General features: G+C 34.0%; 1 pseudogene; it reads left to right on the top strand.

The window, feature by feature from the left end:
- The first annotated feature begins 9,578 nt into the window (after positions 1-9,578).
- LOC150108284 (alpha-mannosidase 2 pseudogene) overlaps positions 9,579-13,660 on the top strand; it is a 37,449-nt pseudogene continuing 33,367 nt past the window's right edge.

Below are 13,660 nucleotides of genomic sequence, written 5' to 3'. Positions count from 1 at the left end.
ATTGGAGGAATTTTTTGATGCTTTAGAAAAAGCAACTGACACAATGAAAAGGGAAAAGTTGGTCCTTGTTGGGGATCTAAATAGCAGAGTAGGAAATGATTGTCAGACATACAAAAATATTTTGGGAAAATTTGGAGAAAAGTGCAAAGCTAATAATAATGGCAAATACTTGTTGGATTTCTGCTCAGGACATGGACTGGTTATTACTAGCACCATGTTCCAACATAAAAATGTGCACAAATTCACATAGAGAGAAGAGGCAAGGAATAAGAAAAGTCTCATTGACTATGTTATTGTTGACAGTGATGTTTTCTCCCTGGTGCAGGACACCAGAGTGTACAGAGGATTTGAAATTGGAATTGATCACCATTTAGTCTTGTGCAGGATAAAATTCAATTTCATACTGAAAAGAAGAACATGTAAGAAAGTTTTAAAGGGAATAAAAGTTTAGCAGCTTTCAGATGTGAACTGTAGACTAAAATACACAAAGATTATTCAAGAAAAAACGAAGCGTTTGATAACAGGAACCAAACCTTGGGGATTCATTCGCAAGCCTTGAAGAAAACATTGATTGATTCAGCCAGAGAGGCACGCGGTGAGGTTGTCTGCAAGGATAGAAAAATCAGAACTTCATGGTTCTTAAAGAGAACCGTGGAGTTCTTAAATTAAAGAGGCATTGAAGGAAAAGAAGAAGAAAGCATATAGAAAGTTCCTGTCGAATAAATCAACTTATGCTCTTAGAGAATGAAGAGATAAATGTAAGAAATCTAAACAGTGTAAAACTAGCTAAACAAAAGTTATGGGAAGACATTGGAGAAAAGATATCCTTGGTGTATGGAGCAATTATTTTCAGCTCTTTATTTTCAAATAATTGCTAAATGAAACAAACAGTGACGGCACAGTAGTAAAAAACACTCAACAGCCATGATATCAGGAATACATATCCATGATTGAAGAAGAAAAAAGCCATCAAAAAACCTGAACTGTGGAAAGGCAGCAGGAGTAGATGATATTTAATCAGAAATGTTCAAGTATGGAGGTATAAAAGTCTTTCAGTGGCTGCACTGCATAGTTCAGAAAGCCTGGACAGAGGGTCGAATTCCAGATGATTGGAGTAGAGCTCTAATAGTATCCATATACAAAAAAAAAGGGAAATAAAACTGAATGTGAGAATTAAAGGGGTATTTCCGTAAGAATTTAAAGAGTTATCTCTTTAAAGTGTACTTGAGAAACGGTTGAGAAGGATGGTGAAAGGGAAACGTGGTGAGGAACAAGCTGGATTCAGGCCGAATACAGGCTGTCAGAATCAGATTTTCATTTACAACAAATAGTTTAGAAATCGTAGTAATATAACAGAGATCTGTATTTAAGTTTTGTAGCCCTGCAAAAGGCATGTGACAAGGTTTCAAGAGAGAAGCTATTCAAAACGCTATAGTTATATGATGTCAATGGGGCATTACATCAAGCAATACTTAGTCGGCAGTTAGAATCGACGGAAGATGATCTGATGTTAAATCAGGTGTCAGAGAAGGACGTACATTGTTCCCCTCTGTTGTTCATTATCTATATGGATCACATTTGAGCCTCCGTAGCTCAGTCTGTATAGACTGAGCTACGATATATATACTTTCTGATCCTTTGGTCGGAAAGATCTGGGTTTGATTGTTGTCAGTGACTTGAGGAACCTTTATCTCGTCTTTTTCGACTAAAAGTGAGTAAGCCGGTCTCATGCGGAGGTAGGGTTTTTTTTCACCCGGAAACTCGGGTTTTTTGTCCCCCAGAATAGGCAAACCGGCCCCGTGAACGCACGCATCTACAGACATAGGACACACCAGGAGGCATCGGGCTAACCAACTTATCCTCGAAGCGGTCGCGGTTTCAAATCGTAATAGTCCATGCCTAATGCGAACGTAGGGGGCCATTGAGCTTTATATACTTGAAGGGGGGGAGAGGAGGAGGAGGATATGGATCGCATTATGAAGAAAAGCGGTATTCAACCTGATATAAAAATTGGAGATGTTAATCTCAGCTCTTTACTTTATGAAGATGATGTTATACTTCTAAATAAATCCGGTGCAAGTCTGCAAGATTCTCTGACTGAATTGAATAACTGTTCTAATGGATTTGGTATGAAGGTCAGTAATAACAAGACAATGAATATAGGCAGAAGCATTGAAAATATCAATTGCTATTTGAATGGAGAATCCATAGAACAAGTAAAACATTTCAGCTACTTAGGCACGATTTTTAGTGAAGATGGTAAATTAAATATGGAATCAACAAAGCTGGTATCAGGTTCTAATGGGCAGCCAGACACGGTGTAGGTGGCAACACTGGTATAGAGAATTCAGCTTCGGATTGGCCATTTCATTTAGAAGGTGCTTATCATAAGAGTATATTAGGTTATTAATTTGAAGTACCGTTTCGGTAAACCTTCACTACCAGTTTTCTCTAACGGATGCGAAACGGTAAAGAACCGGCTCCAGGACATCTCTGTTATTACACTACGCCAAGTTACGAAAGATCCGAGAGCTAACAGGAAACAGGACATATTTTTATATTTGCAAATACGTCAAACTGTGTGGCAATTTGTGTTTATTAGATAGATTGCCTTCATAGGACAATGCAGTTGATTTGGAAAGAAAGATAACAGACTCGCATAGTAGATATTGTAATCAGAAAACTACCCTAGTGTGGACTTCAGTATTTTTCTAACCTCTCCCTGCACGATTCATATTTTCATTATGGGACACAAAAATGTATCGTGTTCAGATTAGGCAAGTTAGCTCACCACCGCAAGAGGCGTAATATAAAGAATACTCGAATATGTAGGAGCAACTTCCATCAGATTTACAAACATTGTAACCGCCTTGGTCCATTTATAAAGTGAATTCTTACTTCTGTCAGCAGCCACGCCAAAACACTGAGCTATGAAATATTCCGGAGTATATTGGCATTGTGTTGGCCCTGTGTTTAAAACAAACAGAACTCACTCGAGCAGCATACAAAACACGTCAAAACAACCTACGACCATATTATCGACACAGCTTTCACTTTATGTTTCACATCCAATGATATAGAAAAATACATTAACTATAATAAAAAAAAAAATCTGATATATTGTGATATATCGTTACTATGACAGCAAGAAGAGAAAACGTCGTGAATCTACAGAATCATCCATTTTGAGAAGTGCTACAACAAAAATCTCAGTTTCAATAAATTCATACCCCACATATGGATCTGACTCGTCATGTCAGTTACGTGAAAGCAAATAGAGAGAGAGAGAGATAGGTACGACAATCAGCACTTCAGCATGACAAACATCAATCGAACAAATTAGTGGTAACTGTATTAGTAATTGTTTTGTGTGTACAGCTAATTTGGCGCTTTATTTAATCCACGAAATTGGATTGAAATTTGGTTTTACGAATAAAAGAAATCAGATCATAATTTGTTAGTTTCGGGATTCTGTACCTTAATAAACGTCTCTCTCTCTCTCTCTCTCTCTCTCTCTCTCTCTCATTCATGCAATTCTATATTCCGAGAAAGTCTGTTTTACTGAATTTTTGGTGCACACATTCATTCTTAAATAATACCCATTTCGTTCTTTTTTTTCCATTTTTTTCTTCATTTCAAAAACAGTCGAAAACTGAAATTTCAGAGAAGTGCGGGTTTTCAGATTTCTATTTCCACCAGCCATTCTTATAACACGCCGGTCTTATATTCGTTACATAACTTGAACTCAAAATATTTGGAATTAGTGAGAGGTAATTTAGAATTATTTCCTAGTATATGCACAGTGGCTACTTTAGTTCTTACATTACTAGAAGAAAGTGAAGGAATGGTAGCAGTCATTTCAGTTTGTTTGCGTACACGTGCATGCAAAAAAAGGGACGTTGAGGATCCCATAAGTCTGCCTGAGTTTACAAAGTCTAAATCCGCAAAATGGAAAGTACAGATCGGGTTAAATAAAACAGAACAAAGCCACTGTTAAGTACCATTCGCAAATGCTAACTAGATACATATGCACGTGAGGATTGTGTTCTCATAAACCCCTGGGTATATTTTCGAAACTTACAATGCTTCTATATACATATTCGGCTATGAAGGCTGGATGGATCCTTAATATCCCTATTTCTGTTTATTTTACATCGTTAAAACGAAGCTTTTTTTTTGTAGCCTCTTATTTGATGGTTACTTTCATAGGGTTTTTAAATTATAGGTGAGATACTGGCGTTAGCCAGTATTTCACCTATAATCCAGTAAAATATCCAGTACTGGATTTTTTTTATATTCCTTATTGCTACAATAATTAAATTATAATAATATATCATACTTTAAAAAAATGAAAGATTTGTTGTTTTTCTGTACAGTTGGCTTACTTCACGCGGGAGGCAGACTATCGCATCGTGTCAATGTATTGGAAATGTTCGACAACCTTACAATGAGATGCTTTCTAACAGGGTTTTATTTGTGAGTTACATCCTTCCGAGAGAAACAGAGCGAAACTGACTCAATAGGGTACGTTCTGTTATATGTACGGCTTCCTGCGTAGACTAATTTCCCATGTCTGTGAAATTCCCGTTTTTTTTATTTATTTTATTTTTCAGAACCTGTCTATCTCAGCTAATGAGTACACTCACTTTCGTTCAGTTATGTTCAGTGCTTTGTTTTCCACCTGGATTGCAATGTCCTGGTAAACGAAATCTTCATATTAGATGGACTTTGCTTTCAGAGGACATCCTAAGAATGCATTATAAATAAAGGACTTGTTTTTTTTCCTTTCTTTCAGTTTTATTTGACGCTTTGTAAATTCTCAACAGGAGAAAAACATATATATCTCTATCGAGTTATTGTAGTGTGTAGACTTTGTCGGTTCATCGTAAAATACATAAGAATTCATAAATTCATAAGAATTCATATTGATAATACACCCTCTGTGAAAAAAGAAACCAAACTTTTCGAAAATAGAAGAAACTAGTGGCGCCACCTGTTGTATCTTTTTGTTGTCGAAAGCGGCAACCTTCACTAGTGTTGTTTCAACTGTTTATGACATTTGTTTCATTAGAAGCCGAGTTATAGTGCCAAGAGTGATAGTATGCTTTGACGAACGGTCGGAAAATGAGTTTCAAACAGAGAGCTGCGATTGACTTTTGCGTTAAACTCAAATTGTTTTCTCGGTTATATTATAGCAATGGTGAATGATTTGGACTCATTCCATAAGATTTGATGTGTCTCTGTTGAGGTGTTTTGTGGGTCAGCACAAGAGAGTATATGTAATGACAGAGCTGAGGTCTCATTTCTTTAGTATTCAGTATCTTTATGTTCTTCAATACGTTGATCAATAGATTATCTATATCTGTCCATAGTACGATGTCCTGCACTCGCACTATTATTATTATTATTATTATTATTATTATTATTATTATTATTATTATTACTACTACATGACACCTCCAGGGAGTCCAAAGACTCATCTAAGGAGGGCACCTGTTCTACAGCTCTGTCTCCACCAACTACAAAGAACCACCAACCACTCGGCCAGCCAGGCTGGCTATAGTTGGTAAACATCTGGATATTTTAAGGAGCCATGTCGAGGTGTTTTACGGATTGGAGTAGTGATCTCATCCTGATAAAAGGGAGTGAATACTGTTTTAATTTTATATTCTGTAATCATTTTGCGAGTTTTATGAAAATAAAGCCAATATATGCTAATAACAGTTAATAAAATCTTTGATTTCCTCATAATCGGAAAAGTCTAGAATGATGTGTTGGTTAAGAAGTCCTGAGACAACGTGTTCATTGTATCTACTTTGTAGAAAGTTTTAAAGAAATTGGAGCTCTTTTGTTTGCTCATCCTTGTCATTATTGAGGCGATGGGCTCTTGTGTCTACTGTTGAAATAATGCCCAATTTTTGAGGTCTGTAATGGTGAGAAGAGGCATGTAGATATCTGTTAGTACGCACGTGTAGGTTTTCGAAATATAAAGACTTTTCACTTACCAAATTCATTATCCTTAGTTAGTCGAAGTTCCACAAATGGGAGCGAACCATTAGATTCTAACTTGTAGGTAAATTTTATCTTAGGATGTTGGTTATTAAGGCACTCATGGAAATTCAAAAGTGCAAATAATCCATGGTTCCAGACTAAGGATACGTCATTGACATACCTTTTCCATAATTTGCGTTTTAGGATGGCATTCTTCTAAGGCCTCTCTTTCAAATGTTTCCATATAAAGATTTACTAAAGCGGAAAAAAAGAGGACCACCCATGCTAGACCAGGAATTCTGTTTGTATGTTGAGTTATTGCTTGAAATACCCAAGGAAATACAATGTTGAAGAGTGCCATGATTTTCGCTGAAAATTTATCGTGTGGTAGTAAAGAGGAGTTTCTCGGTCAGAACGTTAGTAAATAAATGGACTATATCGAAGCTTGCTAAAATGTCCTGTTCATCAAAGATGATGTTCATGATGGTAGAAAAAACGTACTCTAATTTTTTAACGAAGGACGGCGATGGTTATTCAGACACCCTGTCAGATAGCTGAGTGTCTGGAAAGAAAGTATGTAGGAGAATATGTATATACCAGACTTAATTGGAGGTCTGAAGAAGAAAAGGTCAGGTAGGATTGTAACGGCCTTTTGACCATCAAAAACAGAAATAAAATATCTTTTTTGATAACCTTTGACTGGTTTTAAGAGTTCAGAATGTTTCGTTGTTAATTGAAACCTTTGGGATGTAAGGAATGGCGACTTGTAGATATATTTCTGCCTTGGATGTTATTAAAGAACATGAATAAAACAATAATTTTGTTTGTGGGATATTAAATATAATGTTAAATAATTGGAAATTGTTTCCATACTTTCCTTAAAACCTAGAGTTCTAAGAGAATTTGATATTACGTCATTTCTCTTTTAGCATAGGGAGCTTTATGAGATGGTTAGATCTTTGCTTTATACTTATCGAATGATTCATATATTTTTTGGTGTCAGTTATTTGCGTGGGATCTAATGAAATATGAATTTAATGATGGCTTTGGTTCTACGCAGCTTGAAAAAAAAACTCGAACGTGATGATCTCTACCTGGCTTATTGGCAGTCTGAAGTGGCAATTGCCATGAATGATCCCCAGAACAGGGATTCGTTTCTGTCTCTACCTTTCTTCTCCATGTAGTATCAAGGGGATGGCAAACATGCTTAGAGACCCAGAACATTCCCTATTTTGAGAGTACCTCAGTAAAAACGGTGGTATTGAAGACCGACCGTTAAACAATGCACAGGCCGAACCTGTCAGTAACGAGTAAGGAAATTTCCCTGTCAACTGACACATAATCCAGCTGCGACATACTCTGCCAGGTCATGCCTGAAAAAGGAATCTGAGTAGTCGTATGTGGAAGGCATTGTTGAGACTGCGTTATAACCAGGAGAGTGTATGGATGTCATGTCTCCACGAGTATCTCCTCTCATTGAGTGTCCCTACTCTATCCTTCCATCTAACCACTGATGATGATATTCAGCCTGTTTTTCTACCCACTACGGGGTGAAAACTTCTTTCATTGCGAGAGGGGTTCGGTCTACTGTCCCCATGGTTACCCAGTCCATCTTGGGAGAGTGTGTATTTACTTGTATGAATGAATGTATGAAGGTGAAAGACAATCAAAAACATCCATGTCTAGGCGGGATTCGAACCCGCAGCCTCTTGGCTGGGGAGCGGATACGCTAACCAGTTGGCCAACCAGGCCGGCATCTAACCATTAATGAACTTAAAATGAAACACACAAACATTAACAGTGACGCTACAACAAAAAGAAATCATCATAATCAATTTTCTTATATCCTAAAGAGGCAATTTTCCTCCAAATTAGTCTATTACTTATAAGCGTTCCAATATTGTTATATCTAACATTTCTTTCTTCTAAGGCAATTCATCCTAATTACATTAGATACATTAATGAACTACATACTAATTACGTTATGCTGTTCAAAAAATTATCAATAGGCTTGATAATGTTTTATGTTTGATCTCTTGAGCAAAGTCTTCTCCATATTATCTTACTCTTAGTCCAATGGTACTAAATGTACTATATGTCGAAGCTTTTTTGTAAGTGTCATTTAAATTATAAAAAAGGAGGGGTATATATATAAACCTGCTTGCACTTCGAAAAAGAATTCCTTTGAATATTAGCGATACGCTCAGTGTCTTCTGATGAAATGAAAAGTGGAGCGTCCATGGTCTGTAATCTGTGGTAACTTCTTTGATACTTGGCCAATATGCGAGATGGATGAATTGTTTGGAATTACACTGAACCAAATACGTCTACAAGCACCATGTTTTACATCTGTTAATTAGCGTGTGTGTGTGTGTGTGTGTGTGTGTGTGTGTGTGTGTGTGTGTGTGTGTGTGTGTGTGTGTGTGTGTGAGAGAGAGAGAGAGAGAGAGAGAGAGAGAGAGAGAGAGAGAGAGAGAGACTGGCTAACCCAGTTGAAAGGACCGTATTAAAGTTCATTATTTCCCAGACTACATTCAATGCCAGGTCTTTCCAACCGAGGGTTTTTTTTTTCAGCTTCCCAACCAAAAATAATAAAAATCCATCTTGTAGCACTTAGGAGGGCGAAGTGATCTCTGATTCAGATAAGTAAGATTTTTTCCTTCAAAAAGACTTGTTTTTTATTTCTGCAATTCAGGAAAACTGCAGAACAAACAAATGTATATGTAAATAAATATTTGTTAGAATTAGGAACATCGCTGCTTCCTGTCACATCCATTGTGGAAATGCACTCAAATTCAGCGATGGTTAGAGGTAGATACCGGTTGCCCACTGATTGCCAGTAAGTAACAACCGGCAATTCTCTTGAATTTCTCACATTAATCAGATTAATCTCAGATAAATATAACATATAAAAGAGTCGTGACTAAAATTAATTTTATTCCATAAAGAAGAAATTCCATAATAAAGAATTTTTTTTCACTTTAAAACATTATATTAATATTTATAAAAATAACAAATAAATAAACAAACGGAATATGTCAAATGAAAGACTCACGCGTCAAGAGAGGAAAATATTGTCACTTCAAAGCTGGCGGGAGATGGGAAAACGTATTTTAGTTTCATAGCTCCTGTCATCGAAATAGAATACAATAGTAGACACAACTACGCATGCGTCATTCCAAGATAGCGTGACGACTATCTGATGTTTAATGGTTGGTCACACTATTTTATTTCTATTCCTTTCTCGTGTTTTTGTCAGCCGTTTGGTCGTTAAATCAACCCCGAGGAATAGCGTTCACATGCAAGGGAGCAGAAACTTTCAGGAAGCGATAGTTTGAACTAAGTGGATTAGTAGGTTAATCCTGTGGACATGATAGTTTTTTCAACATTCGAATTTGTCGACTAGTCATCAGTGTAATATTTTTTCTTATTTGAATGCTACGATTTAGTTATTCCTTTTATTAAACTTTCTTTTATAATTTTTGATTTATTTTATAAAAATATTTGTCGGTTATTTAAATGCCTGAAATATGCCCCATATTCCAAAAGCAAAAAATCATTTTCTTATGTTAATGTTATTAGCAATAATGTCCATAATTATGCTATGGCAAATTGGATTGGTAAAGCATAAAAGACAATCATTCTGGCTTTTATCCTCAAGCTCATTGATAAACGATGATCGTAGTTACTATACTCAGGAAAACAGTAGTGGTTATGACTTTTCGAGCCTGTTTTGGCCTTGGGAATCTTCGAATTCTATGAAATGTCCCGTAATCCAGATGACAGATCCTAAAGAAATTAACATCAGCACCGCCGATATTTTTCCTCATCTAGAGTTTACTCCTTCCTACCGAACGTATTGGAATAGATCATTTGAGAAGAGATATCTAGATGTACTGGAACAGCACGAAAAACCTCCTTTGAAAGTAAGTATCCACAAATAAGCAATCGATATTTAATTTTTAATTAATAAATATTATAAAAAATTAATAGTATTTTAAATTAAAAGAAAATTTGAATAAAAGTTTTCGCTATTTTAAGTTTTTCTATAAATATTAATAATTATATAAATACACCATATATATATTTATATATATTAATTATTTATAAAAAAGTATGGAAGGTTTAATACAGTAAGTTGTTCAATCTAGTAATGTTTTATGAATGCTATACAAATGTTATAAAAATTGGAACAAATAGATGCATTTATATATACAGTGCATTACCAAATGCAACTGGATGCGAAGGATAAGTCCCGTTAGTGTTCGGTAATAAACTACGTTTGCTTTCTTATTTCTTATATATATATATATATATATATATATATATATATATACATATATATATATACATATATATATATATATATATATTTATATTGAAAAAGGTGCTTTTTTAAAATTAAATTTTGTATTTAGCCTCGTTATATTTAATATGTGTATACCGTTAGTTTCGTAAATAAATCACGTATTAAGTAAATATATTTAAATGATTTTAGCCTATTTTCTTTTTCTTATCTGAATCATTACCAGGCGTTGAATTTCTTAATTATTAAGAAATATACCAATTTACTACTTCAACTATAACTAGTGCTACTTTAACAATATATTAAACTTTTCATAATTCTATCCTTTATTAATACACAATTCTATTTTTAATATGTAAAATATATAAATTACTTCATTTTTTATATATTTTATGTAATATAATATCTATCTATCTATCTATATATAGAACACGAGCGAGCGCCCTTTCCGGTCATGTTCTTTTCTCCGCCAACTCTAACCTCGAAGAACGTCAACACCAAGTTGATTGGGACCGTACAACCAATTTATATATATGCAAGAATGAATTTGAAAGACAAATTGTAGAATCCAAAGAATTAGTTCTGGACCCTTCACACATGAACAACAATCTAAGCTACAATTTGCCTGATTTCCATAGCGCAGTAATCCAGTACTGGCGCTCTAAAATTAGCTGTCACTCACATCCAACTCATGCTAACAATAGCACGCGGTCACCAATTCAAATATGACTGTTACTATTCTTCTTCTTTTTATTTAGCTGAAAGTCCATTTTTTTTACCTTGTTAGTTTTATAAGTTTTTTGTTATTTCTCACTCACCTGAAGAAGTCGGGACACCGATGAAACTAATCGTGATTTATTAAAGTTTTTTGTGTTATAGTCAGTTAAATATTAATTATATATATATATATATATATATATATATAACAATTTTATAGTCAGTTTCCTCAGCGTAAGATGCACAACAATGTGTAACCTAAGCTAATGTGATAGCATTAGCCTAATTCATTACACAATTAACCTAAATTTCATTAGCTACGAATCATGACATGACATTTTGCATTGAAAAAAAAAAGCTATTTAAATATTTCAGTTGGCTTCAGTTATATTTTAAACAAATACAGAAATGATGCCAACTGTTTAATACGAAAAATGCATTCGGGATAAAAGAGACTACAGATTGATTACAATTAAAACTATTTCCCTAAAATATGTCGTTAAGAATTATTATACAATCAAATAAATCATTAAAACTATTCTCGTGAAAAAAATTAAAACCATAAAGGAAGTCTTTAATGTTCGATTCTATGCATAGAGCTGAATTCTTCAAAGCTATTTAGACATAACCTCTTCTTGTTCTTAATAAGGATCCATTTTAAGAAATTCACTTAAAAATGTTGACAACGACAGTAACACATCAGGAGAATTTGATTTTTGAATATTTGTTATTCGCTTCTATGCAGAATACTCTGCCCTAAAGGTTGTAATTATACTCCCAAAATCTACAAATTTCTCTTGCATCTTCAGTAAAAGCTTTTGGCGTGATTCCACATCCACGAACGGAGAGAACGAATTCTAAACCCATTCAGAAATTTTTCTACCAACTATCACCAGTTTTTCTGTCATGCTTCTTCTATGCCATGTCTTAGTTGTGTTTTCTGATGTGACAGCGGCACTCTTAAGATACTAACTTCATTTCTTTGAGCTATCATGGCATGTAAAAGCCTCGTCAGTTTTTATTTTTCTGTTTTCAGTAAGAGGTATATTCTAAGCCCCTAAACCTTCATTTTTTTTCCATATTCGAAACGAAAACAAACTTAGATAAGAGTTCTATAAGATGATGTTTCATGATTTGAAAATCATTAAATAAAATTTAAAAAATTATTTTATTAATTTAATAAGTAAATTTACGAAATATGACATTCGAAAATTTCGGGGGTGATCTTTTTTTTTTTTAATATGCTTTTTTCTTTTAATTTTGGTAAATGTAAAAAATATTGTGCTCGTTTCTTTTATTTATGCATTATGGAATATAAGGCTTTTTTTTCTGTTTTTTACATTGCATCTCATTTTTGCTGTCTGTGATAGTCTTAATTCCTTGAAGCGATTTCCAGTCTTTTAATGTTAAAAAAAGTTTCCCTTTCTCGTTATAAGGTTTATCATTTACACAGAATATTGCATACACAATTCGATTTTTTTTTCTCTGAAATATAAAGTAACAAAATTTTAGATGAATATTTATTTTCATAAAATTTAGCGATACCATTAGTCATAAGAGTTTAGCTTTATATTACATGTTAAAAGCAATTACATTTAGAAATTTTCATTTCATTAATTTTTGACATTTCAAAAATTAATGAAGTTAATAAAAATTTAATTGGACAAGGAAATGAAATATTCAAAGAAAACATGTGCTACTGCATTTGATTTTCTATTTTATTTTTTATATAAGTATTTTGTATTAAAGTACAAGACACTCATAATATTTCAATATGGTTTCGATATTTGTAATGGCAAGATTAAATTCTTAAGATATAAATAAAAATCCGAAATGTGCATTACTTCAATTCAATATATTTTTTAAAATATATTGAATTGAAGTAATGCACATTTTTTTAATTAACCTAATTTTAATTTAACATTTTAATTAACTTGATAAGATGTGATTTTAATTTTGAGATTTATTCAGAGAGGAGTAATTTAAAAAATAAAAAAAACTTTCTTGTGCAGCAATACATAATTGCATTAAATATCTTACATAGGAATCTTATTATTTATCCAGTCAGCAGCGAATATGCATTTTGTTGTGTAGAAGTGCAGCATCTGATTTCCTTTTTTATATTTTTATCGGACACAATAAATAAAAGTTAAATGGCACACACACACACACACACACACATATATTATTTACATACCGACTTCCACTTTCTTTATGCTAGTGATGCTACCGCTCATAGACAACTGCAGTCCAAAGTCCATAACACAAAATAAATATCCCGAAGTCGGATGTTTTTAGCACGTGTAAGTGAGTGAACTCAAAACTATATTTCCAATGAATGGCGAAAAAATTGCCATATGGATATATAGAGAACAAAATGGTCAGACAAGCGTTCATTTCCCGGAATTCTTTTCTTATTTTTACGTTGCATGTCTAACAAGGTGATGGCAGACCTTGACGAAGGAAAGCGCAGGTGTATAAAGGGAGGGAGAGGGACGATGGGCGGTTGTCATCTTGTGTGTTGTACGTAACACGGCAACTATTATCTTTTGTTCAGAATTATGGAACAGGATCCATGCTGGAGTAATCAATTATTGTCGACACTAGGAAATATTAGTCAGTGAAGTCTTTGAACCCATTTTCCCC

This window comes from Typopeltis vanoorti, chromosome 3, assembly GCF_054136105.1.
Source record: "Typopeltis vanoorti isolate ZY-2024b chromosome 3, IOZ_Tvanoo_1.0, whole genome shotgun sequence".
In the NCBI taxonomy this organism is placed as follows: domain Eukaryota; kingdom Metazoa; phylum Arthropoda; class Arachnida; order Uropygi; family Thelyphonidae; genus Typopeltis; species Typopeltis vanoorti.
This window is presented reverse-complemented; position numbering and strand designations above follow the sequence as displayed.